Source organism: Mustela nivalis (assembly GCF_964662115.1).
Source record: "Mustela nivalis genome assembly, chromosome: 5".
Classification (NCBI taxonomy): Eukaryota; Metazoa; Chordata; class Mammalia; order Carnivora; family Mustelidae; genus Mustela; species Mustela nivalis.
In genome coordinates, this window is record NC_139024.1 from 139,755,757 (window position 1) to 139,776,215 (window position 20,459).

General features: G+C 43.5%; 1 long non-coding RNA gene across 1 annotated transcript; it reads right to left on the bottom strand.

The window, feature by feature from the left end:
- Window positions 1-485: 485 nt before the first annotated feature.
- On the bottom strand, window positions 486-16,609 carry LOC309864383. Its single transcript, XR_014311490.1, has 3 exons — window positions 16,347-16,609; window positions 7,273-8,680; window positions 486-1,063 (listed from the first exon to the last, which is right to left on the bottom strand). It is a non-coding gene; the product is annotated as an uncharacterized lncRNA (long non-coding RNA).
- Between the last annotated feature and the right edge of the window lie 3,850 nt (window positions 16,610-20,459).

Below are 20,459 nucleotides of genomic sequence, written 5' to 3' on the forward strand. Positions count from 1 at the left end.
ACAAGCAGGGGGAGTAAGAAAGGGAGAAGGGAGCTGAGCAGGGAGCCCAACTCAGGTTTTAAGATCAGGACCCAAGGACCATGACCTGAGTCTAAGGCAGTTGCTTAACCGACTGAGCCACCCAGGCACCCTGCCTAATTGGATTTAAACTTAAAAAAAATGAAGGATGTGTTACCGATTGAGCAATTTATAAGACAACCAAACCCTAGCCTTATCACACAATCATGTATTTTTTTTTAAAGATTTTATTTATTTATTTGACAGAGAGAGAGATTACAAATAGGCAGAGAGACAGACAGAGAGAGAGATGAGGAGAAGCAGACTCCCTGCTGAGCAGAGAGCCCTATGTGGGACTCGATCCCAGGACCCCGGGATCATGACCCGAGCCGAAGGTAGAAGCTTAACCCACTGAGCCACCCAGGCGCCCCCAATCACGTATTTTTTAACCAGAACTACCGCAAATGAACAGATTCTCTCTCCAAGAGGAGTTGCTTGCATTAATTTTTTTTTTTTTTTTTAAATCACATCTCTGGAAATTCCTCTTTGCAACATAACACATTATGGTTTGTTTTGTTTTTGTTTTTAACCCAGCTCAGTGATAAGAAGTCAGTCCTTTGGGCTAACTTGAGACCGTTGGCTCGTGTTGACAGCAAGGACTGGGCAACCAGGAAACCATGTGCTCACCGGCTGCTTCATCCCCCTTTCCTTTCCAGCGGCTGCCAGGTGTAGCCTGACTTCCCCGGGGCCTCTGGCTCTCAGTCGCATCCTGCCCGTTATCTCTGTCTGGCAAACAACCACTCTGGGCTTCCAGAACTTCAGAGCTTTCGGGGCACTGATGATAAGTTATTCTCAGCACACTCCCCCCCCCCCCAAACACACCCAGTGCCAAAAGTGCTTTTGGCCGGCAGACTGAGGAAGACTTGTTGTCGCCGCCCGTTATCTCTCGCCCCGAGTCCCCTTGGCAGATGTGCAAGCCCATCTCTCGGGCAGGGAAGCCGGGCGCTGGCCTCGAGATGAGTCAGCGCGTTCGTAAACAAGCGTCGCGGAGGAAATGGCAACCCGTCTTGAAAACAAAAAAAGAAACATGTGGAGGTTTGCTGGATGCTGAGCTGTTTGTCCTCCGCCGTGCGCCCCTGCTTTATCTCCCTTCGCAGCCTTCCTATCAGAGAAACTGGGAAGTTAATAGTTTATCAAATGTTCATCGGCTGCAATGTTTACGTACTCCTTACATAGCCTGGAAAGTATTTTTTGGTGCGGCGGGGTGTGTGTGTGTGTGTGTGTGTTGGGGGGAAGGGTGTAATGTTTTCCTTGATTGCAAACTTCTATCTTTGTTATTCAGCCCCTCTTTCCTCCGTATTCTAGGAAGTCCCCAGGCTCCCGAGGCTGGTGTTGTCTCCTGAACTTAGCCGGTGGCCCCCAGGAATACTGTCCTGACCGTGGCCTTGAAGGTGTCTGCAGGCAGAGAAGAATGGCGAGCTTTCTCAGGGAGACAGGAAAGCAGTAGTGCCAGCCGGCCCCCGGAAGGGCTCTGTCTCCGCAGCAGAAGCACAGGGCGGAGGAGGAGTGGGGGGCACCGCTCACCCCAGGCCTGCCCAGCAAACACGGCGTGATGCCGGCAACTCAGTGCTGGCCACGGAGCCCAACTACCCCCCTCTCAGTGTCTGCCGGTGCCACATGTGGGCCAAACACTGGGCTTTGGTGATTCAGCAGGAACCCAGAGGGCCCACAGGAGATGGGAACTTGACCTTAAAAGGGTCATGTGTCCTCCCTGGGCTTGTTGCGGGAACTCGGGAGGAGGAGGTCTGCGGCAGTCCCCAGGACCACCTTCCTCTCAGAGATCTAGAATGTACACGAGTGGTGCTTCGCATACCAGACTCTCCACGGTCACCTGGGGTTGGGACCACAGATGAGACGGGAGTCTCTGGGGTGACACAGGCACATCTTGCAATAATTCTGTGGTAAGAGAGTCATCACAGGGGTGACCGTATCTCTCGGTTTTCTCCAGAAGATTTTTAGTTTAACCTGGCATATGTATTTTTTTTTAAATTAAGATTATTTATTTATTCATTTGAGAGAGAGAGAGAGAGAGCACAAGCAGGGGAGGTGGGGGAAGGGGCAGCGGCAGAGGGAAGCAGGCTCCCTGCTCAGCCAGAAGCCCAACACGGGGCTCGATCCCAGGACCCTGAGATCATGACCTCAGCTGGAGGCAGACACTTAACCGACTGAGCCACCCAGGTGCGCCCCCTGCCCGCATATGTATTAATAACCTTTTAAATTAAGTTAATTTAATTAATTCAGCTTTTTTCAAGGTGAAGTAGGAAGCTACCAGTTTTCTACAAGAAGTAGAAAATGACCAGCACCTCACTGTTTTCACACTCAAGAGCGTCCTCACTGGCACGATCAATTGTCCCCCTCATCAGTCCACACCCTCACGGGGCGACAGATAAGCCTTCCCCATGCCACAGCTGCATGGTTAGGGCCACTCACCATCTGGGCTTTTATTTAACATGCTTTCGGCAAACATTTGCTCAGTACCCATGAGGTGCCAGCCACTGTGGTGGGCAAAGGGGACAAGGACATGGATATGAGAGACAGACTCATGGGCAGATGACTGCAGGGCCCGGCATTAAGTGCAGAGCAGATGCACGCACAAAACAAGACCGCAGCGTGCATTCCAAATGTCCCTTTAGTGAGGAGCTGCCCGCCCACTTAGCAGGTTCCCCTAGGTAACCTATAAATTTACTGAGGGTCTGCGCTGGCTTGCAGGAGAGGATGGCAGGGGCAGCATGAGCAGGGCGAGCAGACAGGAAGCCCTAAGCCCGTGGAGCAGACGTGTTCTCCCTGTGCTTCTGGAAGCATTATCGGCAGCTGGGGAGCGGCGTGTGAACAGGCGCACAGAAGCACTCACATTTTCCCTAAAGACGTGCATAATTTTTAACTTTAATATCTACTCCTATCAGTGCTTGGCTACCAGCAAACGTATAAAATTAATCCACTCTACAGACACTGAGATCCATGCATGGAGTTTTAGATGAACAAAGAAGACTTGTCCTTCGATTCTATTTTTACGCATGTCTCCTGGCAGGGGACCATTCTCTCTTTTATGATCAGCCTTCAGCACTAACGCAAAACTTAATAAGTACTAATTTTTCTAATCATTTCTTTTTTCAGTGGCTGAGTGAACATGCCTCCTCTTTTAAACTTGGCTTGTGTTCCTGAATGTTCTACCTGGACATCCCCAGACACTTCATTTTGTTCTGAGGCCGATGATACTCTAAGATCCCATTCACATGTCGACTCCTTGGGAAACCAATCCTGAGCCCATGAGGCAAGCCTGGCTCTCTTCTGTGTGTTGATCGTCGACGGCACTTAGCACATTGGTCTCTAAGTCATTGTCCACAGGGATATTCAATTCCTGGAAGCCAGACATTGCCTCTGATTCACTGGCAATTCTGGCACTGAGCCCTGAGTTCAGCTAAATGATACATCCTATTTTGAATAAACCTCATCATAGGTTTGTATCTTTACAAAAGAGCATACAACTCAACAAATCATCCAGAGAATATTTCCAGGGACTGTCACCCACGTCAAGAAGTAGACAGCTACCGGCACCTCAGAAGTTCCTCCCTGAGCCCCCTCCCAATCACTACAATCTCCCACCTCCCCAGGGATAACCAGGTACTAACTGTACTATTTTGAACATTATATAAGTGGAATCATATAGTATATATAATTTTGCATCTAGCTGATTTCACTCGACATTCGTGAGACTCATGATATTATGGTCTGTGGCTGGGTCAGTTCATTTTGGGCGTCTGTAGAGCATTGCACTGCATGAACAAACCACAATTTATTTATCCATTCTGCTGCCGATAGAATTTGGGACTCTTCCAAGTCATGCTCTTATAACAAGTGTCGCATCATTTCTTTAGTCCTGTCAAATACAGAATTTTTAGCTCTGTAGGTCCTCTCTGTTGCTATTTTCTGTTTTGTTCATTCCTCTCATCTATTTATTCTCTATTTCGGGTGTTTTTTTGTTTTTTTTAAAGATTTATTTATTTATTTATTTATTTTTAGAGCGTGAGAGTGAGAAAGAGCCGGGGCGGGGGTGGAGGGACAGGGAGACAACCAGACTCCCGCTGAGCAGGGAGCCCAATGCAGGACTCATTCCAGGAACCATAGATCATGACCTGGACCAAAATCTAGAGTCGGCTACCTAACCGACTAAGCCACCCAGCCATGCCCTTTATTTCTACTTTCTTTAGGTTTAATTTGCTGTTTTTCTCACACTTCTAGAGATGAGTTATTAGAAAACTGATTTTTAGTATTTCCTTCCCATGTACTATTTTTCTGTAAATTTAAGTTCATTTGTGTATCTAATATTTTGCAATATTTTTGTAAATTTAAATTCAGTTTAAAAATTTTAAACTATAAATTTTCCTTTAAGAGTGGCTTTAGTTGCATCCCCATACCACCAATGCCACAAATTCTCTTTCAGTTTACAATGTTTTCTGACCTCTACTGTGATTTCTCTTTGAACCTAGGGCTTATTTAGACCTAATATATATTTCTAGTGATATTTTCATTTTTAATTTATAGCTTTATTCTAAGTTGTCAGAACATAGTGTGTGTGATCTTCATATATTTTTTAAAGATTTTATTTATTTATTTGAGAGATAGAAACCACAAATAGGCAGAGAAGCAGGCGGGGGGTGGGGTGGGGAAGCAGGCTCCCCGCTGAGCAGAGAGCTCGATGTGGGGCTCCATCCCAGGACCCTGAGATCATGACCTGAGCCGAAGGCAGAGGCTTTAACTCCCTGAGCCACCCAGGTGCCCCTGATCTTCATTTTTTGAAATCTTGGTTTATGGCCCAGCATGGGGTCACTTTTCATAAATATCCCCTGTGTACTTAAGAATAATATATTCTGCCTTTTGTGCAGCCATAGGTATTCTGTTCTACGGATGCTAATTTGATCAAGCTTGTTAATTGTCTTGTTCAAATCTGCTATTGTTTTACTGGTTTCTCAGTGCCGTTTTTGCCAATTGTTAAGGCAGTTACATTATTTGCTGCAAATTTAGAATTTTTATACTTTGTTGGTAAATTACATATTTTATCATCCTGAAGGATTTCTCTTTATCTCTTGGAATATATTTTGCTCAGTACCCTCTCTCTGATACTGATCTGGTTAGTAGTTTTCTTTTGGTTAGTGTTTCCACAATATACATTTTCTTATCTTCTTCTATCTTATCTCTATATGTTTGCTTTCAATCTTTTCTGTGTTCTCATAATTTAATGTGTCTCTTGTAAAAGCACAGTTTTATAAACACAACTTAGCTATCAATGTTTATATTTTGAGAAAAGCATTTTGTCACTATACACATTTATTTCCTAAGATTTATTTGATTCAAAGTCTACGGTCTTCCATCAGCTTTATGCTCATCTTGCCTGTTCTAGGTTGTCTTTCTCCCCTTTTTCTTTTTTTGCCTTATTTAGAACTGACTCAATAAGATAATTTTCTTTCATTAACTTGGCAATTCTCAATCTTTTACTATTTTGGGAGGAAAGACTACCAAACATGTACTATTGGGTGTCAAAAGCTAACATTATGGTGCCTGGCTGGCTCAGCTGGTAAAGCCTGAGACTCTTAACCTCGGGTTTGTGAGTTTGAGCCCCACACTGGGAGTGGAGATCACAGAAATAAATAAATAAATAAACAAACAAACAAATAAATAAATAAAATCTTAAAAAGAAAAGCTAATATCATTAACATTTTTACTTCTACATGCAAGCAAGGGACCTTGGAAGAATTTCGTTTATACCCCTCCCAATTATTGCTGAAACTCTAAAATATCTTTTCCATTTTTTAAAAAAAATTTTTTTCAAAGATTTTATCTGTTCATTTGAGAGGCAGAGAGCGAGAGTGAGAGAGAGAGAGAGAACATGAGCAGGAGCAGAGGTAGAGGCAGAGGGTCAGGCAGACTCCCCGCTGAGCAGGGAGCCCACCCCGAGGCTCCATCCAGGACCCTGAGACCATGACCTGAGCCAAAGTCATATGTTTAACTGGCTGAGCCAGCCAGGGGCCCCTCTATATTTTTTTAAACATCATTTGGTATTTTATTTTATTTGTTCATTTTTAAAAATTGAAGTATAGTTGATCATCCAACCAGCTAGTGACTCAAGTAAATTCTTAAATCAGTTGTTCACACTTCTTAGAGCTCTGAGTTCTTTCTTCTGTAAGACACAGGTTTGGCTGTTTGAGAAACTTCTACATATGAATTGGGGCTTCATTTTTTTCTTTAAAGATTTTATTTATTTATTTGAGAGATCGAGAGAGAAAGAGAGAGAGAGGACACAAGCAGGGATTGGGGGCACAGAGGGAGAAGGAAAGCAGGCTCCCCACTGAGCAGAGAGCCTGACATGGGGTCTGATCCCAGGACCCTGAGATGTGACCTGAGCCATAGGTAGAGGCTTCATGAGCTGAGCCACCCAGGAGCCCCACAAGTTGGGGTTTCAAGGATGCTTTGATACAAAGAAGGAAATGAAGTTACAGCAGTTGAGATGGTGGGACATATAAGTCATCAGATACAATTAAAAAAATAAAAGTCTTGGGGTACCTGGATGGCTCAGTGGGTTAAAGCCTCTGCCTTCGGCTCAGGTCATGATCCCAGGGTCCTGGGATCGAGCCCTGTGTTGGGCTCTCTGCTCAGCAGGGAGCTTGCTTCCTCCTCTCTCTCTTTGCCTGCTCTCTGCCTACTTGTGATTTCTGTCTGTCAAAAAAAAAAAAAAAAAGCCTTTAGGGCAGGAATGAATTATCAAAGAAAGAAACTGATGGATTGTCTACATGAGAACCAAAAAGAGAGCAGAAAAGGGACTAGGAAAGGCTGTGGTTATCCTGTGAAAACATCTTAAAATAGAAAAGTGAGGCGCTCGTTCTGTTAAGGGCTTCAGTTTACAAAGTATTTTCACCCACGGACCATGATGATGGCAAAACGGGGCAGGAGTCAGGGCGGGGAGGCGGCTGGCTACGCCGTGTCTCTCAGGGCAGGGGTGCAAAGGAAGTCAAGATGGAAAGGAATGTCCAGGAGGAGAGAAAGGCCGTTGTAGAAACTCAATCCAAAAGAAGGTTGTGGAAAATGAAAATGTTTTCTGGTTTCACCTATCTGTACAGAATAAATGAGTATAGCACTAGTCATAGTTGGGTTTGCAGTGTCTTTCTATTAGTTGTCCCGTAAGTTCAGATTATTGTACGTTGTGTTGTTTCTGTGACCGACCTGCTAATAAAGACACCGTCTTCAGTGCTCTGTCACCGGCATCGTTTCTGAGCCATATCAGTTTATCCCACATATTATTTCACGCATTTGAGAAACATTAAAACTTATGCTAGGAACTAAGGAAACAGATAAAGGACACGGGCCCTGTTGCTAAGAAGTTACTTGGCTTACTGATGGAATTTCCTAGTACCCCATGTCGCTCTCGGTTATGCAAACATGAGATTCCTAGATTTTTCACTCCCAGTTGCTCCATTTAGAAAAAAGAGGCCTCGCTGAGGTTGTGGCCTGAGATCGCCGTTCAGGGGTTAGGCGTAAGGGCAGCCCCCAGCCTTTCCACAGTGGTGAGACTGTGTCGCTTTTACTAAAACTGTGTGAAAACAGCCAAGTGACACCTGAGTGTCGCTTTTAAATCCTAATGACAAAAAGGGAGCCAACGCACTGCCCGGGAAGGAAGGCAACGGCGATGTCACCTGCTGGTACACTAATGTCAAAATGAGATGGGGACGGAAGGAGCGCTAATTCCAGATGGCGCGTTATTGTTCATAAGTTAATTCAAGTCGAATCGCACTCAACATTCAGTGCCTCGGTCCCACTGGCCACATCGTAAGTGCTCAAGAGTCCGATGTAGCTAATGGCCACCCCACTGGGCAGAAGAGATACAGCGCATTTCCATCGCCACAGAAAGTAAACGCGATGGGTCTCCTGAGAAGGTTGCCAGTGCCAATGGGTCTGGATAGCACAAAAAGGAATTCTAATTATATGTAACAAGAGGGCTTCTTTTTTTAAGGTTCGGTTAGAACTTTCTAGTGTGTAATTAAGTCACACGATAATGATGGAGACACATTTTCTCCTGGCTTTGGATGTTTGGATGACCCACTGTTTGAAGCAGATCTGGGATATGTAAGAGGCTGTCCCCTGTGTCCAGCTACCAGATGGGTCGGGGGTCACTAACTCTGTTGTCCCCAGCTCGTCCAGCCGAGGGTTGATGGAAAAGGCCCATCAAAGCAAAGCCCGGGAATAAGGATACGCTTTCATCCTGCACATTTAACAAACACTCTGTCTGCCTCCTTCCGGATCCCATAATATGAGAGAAATCCCATTTAACAAGAGGGTCCTCTTATTCCCATGATTGGACACTTAATGGTTTACCCTGGAGCTGATCACACGAGAGGGACAGAATGGAGTCATTCTGCAGTGCGTCTTGTCAAGTGGAACTCCAAATCGAAGTCCGTTGGATCCATTCTACTGTTCATCTTTAAACAGAAGACAGAGCTACATGGAAGGGTGCCATGTTTCTTGAGTCACGTGGATAAACATGAGCGGTAATCCTGTAAGACCTGAAGCCGGGTGAAATGAGACTGGTAGTTTATGTCTTCTGTCTACCCCTGGTGGAGGGATTCATTACAAGCTGTAGCCAAAGAAGGAAAGAGAAAAAGCACGAGTTATTTCCTGAGTATCTATTCAGTCCTTCCCGCGATAATCTAGCCTTTGTTGTTGATAGGAGATCACCAGCTCCACAGGAGGAGAATTGAAACCTGTTCTTTCCCTTTGAGTATGTTCTTTCCCCAGGAATGGCAGGAGCAGCCCAGCAGCAAGGGCGCTCCCCTGCCAACATGTTCACCTCTGAACCCCAGGGGCCACCACTCTGGGTGCAAAAAATAAAAAGAGTCGCGAGCTTTGCTGCCCTGTCAGGTCTGGAATCCTTCCCCTGGCCATGGATGAGACCTAATGATTCAGAGGAAGTACTGTCAATTCTTCAAAGTGAACCTAGCTAATTGTGTAATGTTATTCTGAGGCACTGGGAGAAGCCAAAAAAGAAGGGAGGCTGGGGAGAAATTCCTTCCTTTCCAACGATCGGCTTACATCCTGCACCATCAGATTTGATTATCCTTATCTTTTCTTGCATAACTACAAATGTTATGACTGGACAGAAGTGACCAGACTTCAAAAAAAAAAAAAAAAAAAAAAAAAGCTCCAGCCACAATATCTGACTCCATGACTGTCTGTGGTGGTAAATTCCTTAGCCTGGCCCCATGCTGTGTGAACAGCTATTTCCTTTGATTTATTCATGTACCAGTTCTGAAAGCTATCAGGTGCCCCCTCATCCCCACATTAGAGAATGAGGCCAAAAGAAAACCGTTAATTTTGCATTATCCCTCCCTTTTTTTTTAAGACCGACATATGTATTTGAGAGGGAGAGTGCCTGAGAAGGGAAGGTTCAGAAGGAGAGACCCTCCCGCAGACTCCCTGCTGAGCGTGGACCCCGATGCAGTGTGGGGCTCAGTCTTACCACCCTGAGAGCCTGACCTGAACCAAAACTGAGAGTCGGACCCTTAACCCACTGAGCTACCCAGCCTCCCTTCATCCCTTTTCACTTAGGCAATTTAACCTAAATATATTCTAACCTCTTTTTCTCATACTGCATAGTGATTTTAAAAGTTAATTCAATTTTTTAAAGCTAACTTTAAAAAAGGAATTCATTTTTAAGTTACCTTATTGAATAAGTAAAACAAGGATATAATTTAAATCACTTGGGGAAAAAATAAAATAAAAAATAAAATAACTTAGTCACTACAATAAATGAAAAAAGCAAGTGTGTCTCCCGTTGTAGATTTGGCTTCCCAGACCCCACCTCCAAGGCGTATTACCACCAGCTGCTAGAATATATGCTGGAGATACCCAAATTCATGGATGTGTGCTTTTCTTTATTTAAAAAATGCATTTTCAAGTATCTTGGGGGTCATTTCATGTTGTTATAGTGCTACCTCATCCTTTTCCATGGCTACAGAGTATACTAATATGAATATACCATAATTTATTCAACTAGTTCCAAACTGATGGACATTTGTGTGTTTCCAATCATTTGCTCCACCATGAAAAGCCCCAACAAAGATCTCCGCGTACATGCCTTAACATACAAATGCAAGTGTCCGTATTTTAAATGTCGGTAGATATTTCCAGATTGCCCTCCAAAGGTGTTACTTCAATTTCTATTCTTACCGACTCTACAGAAGACTCCTGGCTTCCCACAATCTTCCATCAACGGCTAGTTCCACCCGAAAACCCACAAGTGCTGTAGGAACCTCGAAATAAACATTGAGTCCTAACACTGCACCTTCCACCCTTGTAAAACCGATCTTGTAAACCCCATGTGAGCCCTAACACCTGACAGGAGTAAGAGGAAACAAACGAACAAAATGGGTCACGCGAACAGACAACTAGAGCCACCTAGAGGTTCCTGGGTTTGAGCACCACCAAGTTTATGAACTGCTCAATTTGTGCCAATAATTGTGTATGTATTTTTTAGGGGTGGAGGGGAGAGAGGCATCATAATTTTCATTTTGGTTTCCTAAAATGACTGATTTCTGCCAAAAAGGCTAAGAAGCAGTAACTTAGATACTTCAATAAGAGAAGCACATAGAAGGGAAACCACACACAAATCCAAGGGCCGGACTTTAAGGCCCGATGTGGATAGACTAAGTAACACCAGGAACTTAAAACCAGTAAGACCTATAATAATGAAATCACACTAGGGCTAGAAGCACTTCTCAAACTTTAGATCAGGATTTTTTTAAATATAAATTGTATTTAGTCAGCAAACAGTGTATTATATTATTAGTTTCAGGGGTGGAGTTGAGCGATCCGTCAGCTGCATGGAACAGCCAGTGCTCGTCACGTCCCGTGGCCTCCTTCATGGCCGTCCAGCAGGTACCCATTCCCCCACCCACCTCTGCTCCAGCGACCCTGTTTGTTTCCCCGAGTCAGCGTCTCTTCCGCTTTGTCTCCCTCCCTGTTTTTTTTTTTTTTTATCTTATTTTTCTTTCCCTTCCCCTATGTTCATCTGTCTTTTTCTCAAATTCCACATATTAGAAAACATTTCAAAAACAAAATTTGTGGCCCAAGGTGGTTTTGTCTAAGTTCTGTGACATCGGACAGACAGGTTAATGAAAAAATAGCTCACATTCAGCCACCATTTTGGAAGAATATTTTAACATTGAAAAGTAGGAAAGATGTAGCCTTAGAGGAAAAGGTAGAGTCCTTGAAGGTGAATACAATGAACTCTGCTTAAAACTCCCTACACTGTCCCTCATTTTCTCATTTCAGTTATCTGGCCCAAGAATCCGAATGGCGAGGACAGGAAGCTCTTGTCACGTGTTCTCACTGCCCCTGGACGGGTTGGAAACTGCTGCTATCAGGGACTGGCTCTTTAATCCAAGAAAGCCAGGTCTCCTTGGATCGCTGAAAAACCCAGAGGAGAGAGCACCAGAGTGTGAGTCCTGGGTTTGCCATTAACGAGCTTTACTTAAGTTACTTTGCCTCTCCTTGAACTTCCGTTCTTGGCATCACAGGAGAACAGCAACACCTTCCCTGCAACTACACAGGACTGACAGGTTCAAATAAAACAAACAGCAGAGCAAGGCTTTTTCTGTAAAGAATAATGTGGGATCCACAAGTACTAACATTTACTGAGCAAAGACAAAACAAACAAACGAACACAAGAAACATCTACCGAGCATTGTTAAAGTGTTTTTTTTTTTAAAGATTTATTTTATTATTTATAGGGGGAGGGGGAGGCAGAGGGAGAGAGGATCGTAAGCAGACTCCAGGCTAGTGTAGAGCCCAACGTGGGGCTTGATCCCACGACCCTGAGATCCTGACCTGAGCCAAAACCAGGAGTCAGACACTTAACCGATGGGGCCACCCAAGGGCCACTTACGTGCCAAATATTGTTTTAAGCAAATATTACCCCATCTAGCCCTTGTAGGACTCAGATGAGGGAAGCTGAGGCTGACGGCATAAAGTAATGGACGAGGTTGATTCCGCTGGTGAGGAGTAAGGTCAGGACTTGACCCTGGGGCTGTCTGGTTCTAATTCCATATTCTTAATCATTTCTACAAACTCTTTTCTAATTAATCATATTCTTATTATTATTACAATTCTTGTAGGTGTTAATTCCAGCTTCTGGCTGAATATACAATAATTATTCATCATTTGCCAGACTCAGGCTCCTCTGATAGATCAGCAGTGCCTACAGATGATAGCTTTTAGGTTTAACGAAGGATTTGTTCAGGGACCATTCAGCTAATACATGCCCCCCCCCTTTTTAAATATTCTGATATTAACAGAGCTGGTATAAGCATTAGCCTATATTGGTAAGAAAGAAGATTGGGCATTATTATACTAGACATAAGTCGCTGGGTAGAAATGTAAGAAACAGGAAATATGGGATATGAGATTCAACATGTGAAGTCAGCTTGAGAAGTGTTGATTTGACTTACTAAATCTTTAGTAAATGATAGGAAGGCATTAAAACAGTATGTGAGGCTTGCTGAAGCCAAAGAACTATTAAGAGACACTGTAGTAAACTGTTTATCTCATTCATTTTTAAAAAAGATTTTATCTATCTATTTATTTATTTAGAGAGTGTGAACATGAGCTAGGGGAGGGGCAGAGGGAGAGAGAGAATCCCAAGCAGACTCCCCGCTAAGCTCGGAGCCTGACACGGGGCTCGATCCCAGGACCCTGAGATCATGACCTGAACTGAATCGGGAGTCAGGCGCTTAACCGACTGAGCCACCCAGGGGCAACTCTCATTCATTTTATTTAGTGATTTATCTAGAATAAAACATTATTGACTTTTCTCTTTTGCTCTAGACAAAAGAGTTAAGAAGAGTTAAAAGAGTTAGAGTTGATTGCAGCTTTGGGTAGTTTAAGGTCTAGGGCCGAGAAGCCCTGGTGAGGTGGCATGAGGCATGGGCGGCGCCCACAAACAGCAAGGACAGCACTGAGAACCCCGCAGTCCTGCTGTCACCCGACTGAGGTGGTGCCACCACGACCAGCAGCTCCTGTATGTGCCCTTTCTTTTGGCTTTCTGTTACTCCCCCCATGCAGGACCGCATGCTCTCTCACTTTACTTGCCAGCTTCCCAAGCAGACTTCCATCCAGCAGCCCCCATCCCTACCTCACACACAGTTCAGAGCAACACACTCCCCACGCCCTTCTCCCGTCCTAAACGAGCTGGCTTTCCTGGGCCCTATGGCCTCGAGCTCCTAAGGGCCTATATTCCATATGATTTATCCAATCCCTTCTTCATCACCCCAACCCTACTTCAGGCAGGAAGGGGACTTCACTTTTCTTTAGCAGATAAAATGTTTGCTCTTATCCTGTGCAGAATTTTCTACCTGCTCCCTCCGCAAGGTGATAGAGTATCAAGAACGTAGACTTTGGAGTCAGACAAGATGGAGGTGAGAATCTCAAACTCTCTCTCTCTCTATCTCTCTCTCTACACACACACACACACACACACACACTTAAACATTTAGTTATACACACACATATCTAAAACATTTATTGATTGGTTACAGTAAGTACCTCAGAAATGGCTAAATTCTTCATCTAATTAAATAGTTTGTTCATCCCATTAAACCTAAGAGGCAGCTCTTCTTACTTCCCCTTAGTTTGTAGGTGAAAAAACTGAAGCACGAAGAAATTCAGCACAAATTCAGTTAGCAGAGGAGCTGAGATTCAAATCCCAAACTGCCTGAACTCAGAGCCCCTGGGCTTAACCATCATTGATCAGCAGCTCGCTAGCTATATAAGCCCGAGTCAGTTACTCACCCCGCCCAGTCCTTCATACTTTCCCGTATAAACAGGGATACAGATGTCCACCCTGCTGGGTCAATGAGATTATGTATATGAAGTTACTATCAAAGAGTCAACAGCCTCCAAAAAACGCTCTGTTCTTTTCTGTCCAGTTATAGTCCATTCATCCTTCACATTCTGCCTCTGCCACGAAGCTTCCTTGGAAGAATGAACTCTTTCAGGCTACAGCGATTTCTTCCTCCTGTACCATCCAAGAGTTCCACAATTGAGCTTTAAATTGTGTTCCAACTATTTCATTTAGGTGAGCCTTGGCTTCTCTGCCTAAAATATTATATAGGCAGTAGCTACATTTTAAACTTCATTTATATCCCCCGGACTTTGCAAAATACATCATAAGAATCAGGGAGATGTTGGTTGGACCAGCAATGCAGCCCCTGGATACAGTCTAGGATAGATCTCGCTTTAGAACATTCTATCTTAGCAAATGCTGATGACAAGGTCTTATGGTAAATGCAGATTTGTAATTTACCATTTATTTAGCCTAAGTAACAATGAGTTGAAAATGAGGAACAAACTCTAATTTCACTTTCCTTCTTTGCTTACAGCCTGTTCTGTACCTGGTTGTTGAAGGCTAAGAAACTCTTGCTATCTGAAAAGCTATACTGCACCTCACAGAATTGCTGAATTACTGAGGAAAAAATGTCGGCACTAGAAAACATTCACGGCAGCCATCCTTAAATATGACAGCAATTAGGATTTAAGTGCTTCATAGATGCGTTAAATATTCATAGCTGGTGATTTCCCTCTGAGGTAATTATAAAGACTATTAAAGTAACTAGAATCTGTAGAATTGGCTAACTATTGTGTTAAGTCCATTCTGGGAGTGAGCCAAGATAAGAAGCCAAAAATGATTCCACTGATACAGACCACAGCCAAAACAACAAAGACAACGGATTTAAGGCTCCAGACACAGTTCATTCCCTCTCAGTTCTTAAATTAGACTGAGGACCACCAAAACCTGGTCCTGGCACACTCCACAGAAGGAACAAAGTGCCAAGACCTCATGCCTGGCCCTCTTCCTCCCCAAAAGACTACTTTAGCCACCATCCCAGAACCGCACATGGGCTGCTTTCCATCCTGTAATGTGTGATGGCTCAGGCCCTACTTTTCCTTTTGGCTGCTGTCATGGACTCTTCTTTAGATGGTCTTAATTTTATCTATCCCTTTTTAATTAAAAAAAAAATTGACCATTTCCATCTACAGTTTCTCATTTGGAATCTCTTGGCTTAGAAAGGGTCAGTGGGAGTCAAACGACAATGTCAAGTGGTAAGGAATTCTCGAATGCGGACATATGGCCATCAGGAGGAGCTGGATGAAGGCTGCCAACTATATTGGTTGGCCAAGTCAGGGCCAGGCTAATGGAATATCCTGAAAGAAGAAAACCCCAATAGAGCTATATCTACTATTTTCCGAAGAACTGGTCAATTTCTAATACAATCATAAATAAATAATTTTAAATGCAAAACTTCACACTACTAAAAGTTATATATTTCACCACAGAACGTGACCAACAATTTCATTCTGATGTATCCAAATGAGAAGACACTAAATCAATACCCACACTTCCAGACAGGGAGAAGATTTATGAATACCTAAACAAACCAGACTGAAAGCAGTCGACCCTACTGTGAAAAACTTCCGGAGACGGCTTATGCAACCCCCCTAAGTAATGTGACAGTGTCTCAAGTTTCTCTTCATCCTGCTAAATGTCACTGCCTGCGACACTTACACACGATATGTTATACCTCTGACTTCGTAAGGAGGTATGTCAAAACCAAGTCCAACAGTCAGATGAAATTTTGAACAGGCAATCTTCTGGAAGTTTCCAAAGATACAGAGTTGGCATAGTCCAAATTATATAGGCTCAAAGTCTCTCACTGTCCCCAATTTCTTCTCAGGACACAAAGAAGAAAATCCATGATGAAATCATTTATTGCACCAGTTTTCCTTCAGATGAGATTCCAGAAAGTAATATCTAAATATTAGAAGCTTTAGAAGTTTGTTTCTCTTGTTGGCTATGAACATGATTAGGCGACCTCGGTCATGCCCAGATTGCTAAAGATCACAGAGAAGACAGCTCTTATTATGAATATCTACCAAGCCGCACTGAAGATAGAGGGTTCACAGGGTTCAAAGAAAGCTCTCATGCTACTCGAAAACATGTTTTGATGAAATGGATATTCATGCTCTCCAGAAAGTATACATTTCTTATCAGAAAGCCTGAAACAGAAGCCACAAATTCTCCTCAGGAGTAAAAGAAAAATAATGCCATAAATAAGTAGAGTTCCAGAAGCTGCAGGTAATCTCTGGGATGGTTCCCAGAAGTGGACAAAAAAGGACCCAAGGCCACCATCTCACAAGAGGCTGTAAGGCAGTGAGCAGTGTTCCCAAAGCAAAGACAAACAACTTACCCGGCCAGAGTCCCTCTTAGTAACGCCAAGTGGGTAGTAATTCATTACTGCTGGTCACTAGATTCCAGTGAAGGAAACTGAAATGTCATACCTTCATTCACAACACCGGCTCATGGAATTATTTTTTCCGGATTCCTTGGGAAGTTAAAGTATTTGAGAAGAATATCAGGAACTGTTGTTTCAGCCTGTTTTGTGAGTAGATAATGGCCTTCCAACTCTATTATTTCAGGAAATGATGTGTGCCGCATTGTTCTTGGATGGGGGTAGCACCGTGTTTTAGCAAGATCCATACATGCTTATTAAACAAAACAGAACAAAAGCACCCAGTCTAAGTCACTTCGCTGAACTCAGACTTTTTGAATCTGGGCTCTAGATAAGAGGCTGGCCCCAGACAACCTACCCACATACCAGTAACATTCTTTTGAGAGGGTGTAAGCAAAACTTGTTTTGAGAAACGAGAAATCTCACCCAAATTACTAAATGTGGTAATAAATAACCTTGGTCAATTAAGTGCTGTCAAAATTGGTTCAGCAAAGACCTGTTTGAAAGGCTAGGTTTTTCTCTAATTTGGGTCTGAATCAAAGACCAGCCTGGGAACTAGAAGTAAAACATTTCATCCTAAGCAGTACCTTTGATCCCATGGAATATATTAGCCGATCTTCCTGAAATGTGACATCATTTGTGGTACCAGCTGTATGGGTGTGCCATCTAAGGATTTACAAAACTAGTATTTCTTTGGCTTTAATATGTATTTTAAGATCAGAGAGAGCAGTCTAATCCAGCTAAGTACTCCAAGGGGAACGGCTATGGACTTTAAGAAACCTAAAGTATTTACAATCATGATCTATCAACATTTTTATGGCTAGATTGCAAAGAATAAATTCCCAAATGGACCTTTAGAACCAATGATGATGATGATGATGATGATAAAACTGTTAAAAAATACATTAAATATGGTATTATATGTCAGGCTATGTTGTAAATATATTATGTAAGTTAGCTCATTTAATCCTCAGAACAAATTTCTGAGGTAAGTTTTGGAACTTTCACCACCCTTATTTTACAGATGAGGAAACTGAGGCACAGATCAGCTGAGTAACTTGCTCATGGTCACCTAATTAATAAGCAGCAGAGGTGGAACAGAACTCACAGCGAATACTCGGACTGCCTCAGCTATCCTGTGTCTCGTGGTTCTCAGACACCTCTGTCTGATTCAGTCATGTATGTTACAATGGTCACATCTCCTCTTAATAAAGGTTATTGTTGGATGCTTTGTCAATGAAATGAGAAGTACTGAAAATTTTCTAGTTGGCAGTCTCTATTAGGATTCAACATTCATTTCCAATAGTTGCTGTAGAGAACTCATTTTTCCCCTGAACAGTATGTTACTATAGATAGGATATGTCGGCAAAGAGAAAGCCATTTCCATGAAATATCTATGCCTGGCATTGTCATTCAAAAGTTTAAGGATTATCTTTAAAGGTTTTTTAAAAAATCCATTACCAAATGTAGAATTAAGCTATGAAGAAATCCCTCAGCTCTTTCATATTACACTTTTAAAAAATCAGGAATGAAGAAATCTAGGTGCAGTGCTAGACTACAACATATCTTCCCATCCATCCATCTACCCACTCATCCATCCATCCATCCATCCATCCATCCATCCATCCATCCATCCACTGGCCCATCTATCCATCCATCCATCCATCCATCCATCCATCCACCCACCCACCCACCCATCTATCCATCCATCCACCTATCCATCCATCCATCCATCCATCCATCCATCCATCCATCCATCCATCCATCCATCTAATAAATCCCATATGCCAGGCACTGAGAATATAGAATGGGTAAGACACACAAGGGTCCTGCCCTCATGAAACTTATATTTTAGTCGGGGACATTAAATACAAATGTGAGGTGCTATTTTAGGTTGAGTGGTCAGGGAAGGCCTCTCTGAGGGGTGATGTTTGAACAGAGAACCAAAGGAAGTGAGGGAGGGAGTCTTGATTGGATATGGGGAAAAAGCATGTCAGGCAGAGGCTCCTAGATGGAAATCAGTTTGGGTATGTTTGAAGATCATCAAGAAAGTCAGCATAACTAGATGAAACTAAGCAATGGGCACAATGGCAAGAGATAAACGTGACACAGACAGGACCTCATAGGTCAGGCAAAGGAGTATGGATTTCCTTGAGTGGGAGAGGCTGTCATTAGTTGTAAGCAGGTGAATGACAATGAACTAGTCCGTGCTTTCTAAAAGACACACGGCTGCAGTGAGGGAAATGAGTGGGTGGGGAGGAAGAGCAAACACAAGGAGGCCCATTGAGAAGCAGGAGTCTAGGTGGAAAACCCGACAGTGGCTTAGACTAGAACTGCAGCACTGAGTTGGTCAAAACTGGTGTGTAGATTAGGGATAAGAAGGCAGAGCCAACTTGGCTAGCTAATGTACCAGATGTAGCGTGTGACGCAAGACTCAAGCACAATGCCTCGATTTTGACGGAAGCAACTGGATAAAGAGTGGGACCTCACACTGGGATTTGGAAGAGTAGGGGAGGAACCGTGTGGGAGGAAGGGGCATCCAGAGTCCTCTTCAGGCATTGAAGCTTGATACCTGTTAGCTACATAAGCAGAGATGCTAATTGGGTATTTCGGATGTGTGAGGGGAAGAGTCAAGGCCAGAGATAGAAACTGGACTGGTAAAAGTCATGGCTGTTGGGAAGAGAACAGGTTGGAGGTTGGACCCTGAGACATGTAACATTAGAGGCTGAAAAGAAAAGGAGTACCCAGAGAGGTGGAAGGCACGCTGGGAATATACGGTTGTGGGAGAGCCAAGTGAAGAAAATGTTTCTAGAAGGAGGGAGTAATCGGCTGTGTCAACTGCTGAGCTACAATAAGATGAACTCAGGGCCAGTCATTGGACATGGCTTGACAGAGCTTGCTGGTGACCTTGACAAGAGGGGTGGAAAGGTCTCAGGGAGAATACAAGGTAAGGTAAGGCAAGACAGCAGCAAATTTTCAGGCATTTTACTATAAATGTGAGCAGAAAACATGGAGCAGTAGCTAAGGGTAAATGTGGAGCCTCGAGGGGGGGGTATCTTGGGTCTAGATGCTTGTTATAACACATCTGTAATATATTAAATGAATGATTTTCCTGATCCCTACACTTTTATCTCTACATCTGAAAAAATGGTAATAAAAGAAAGAAAATTAGTTTAATTGATTATAACTAATGTTTGAAACATGCATTCTTTTTCCTGCACACATTTAGTCAAGGTTTTGTTGCTTGTTTTAGACACAAGGTGGCATACAAATGGGCATCTAGACGTGCCTCTGCTGGTCCGTTGGCCACAGCAAGTATGAGTATTGCCTCCTACTTTCCAGTTACTGTCATTGTTTTCCTTTCCCTAACACTTAAAAAGGGAACTTTCCTTTTTCTTTACTAAAATCAAATCTAGATGCTCCTAGGTGAGCAATGGAGATGAAATCTCCACTGGGGAGTAGTGACCAGGCCTCATGGGGACAATGCCCCCACCTTCTCCTTGGCGATCTCTCCCTATTATCACCACCACGTACTTTACACCAAATGACACCTCCTTCCCGAATTCCCCACACACCTGAGATCATATTGGAACATTTAAAAAAAGGTTTTCACTGAGGATTTGAGGGTTACAAAATGGAAAGAGTCATAAAATGGAACTAGATAATCTGGTTTATAAACCTAACTCACTCATCTTTGGCTCAAATGCTCCTATTGAGGAGACTCCCTGACTGGCTCCATGCGACAGGGGTTATCTCTAACCCCAGCCCACTAGAATGCTTCCAAGTGTGCCTAGATTTCTCCAAGTCCAGATGAGAAGTGGAGAGGAAAGGAGAGGTTCTCAACCCACCTGGTCCTAAGAATCACCACTTTCCCAGGTGATTGACAGTAATGTCCACCCATCCCGGGACTCAGGGACAGTCTCACTCTGTGTCCCTAAGAAGATACCTACATGAGATTAGAAGACAATAAACCCAAGATCAACACAGGACACACACACATGTCAGATACAAGCAGGTCTTCTGTTATCATCTTATAATCGTAGGCACCACTGGGACCTGGGATCTCCACCA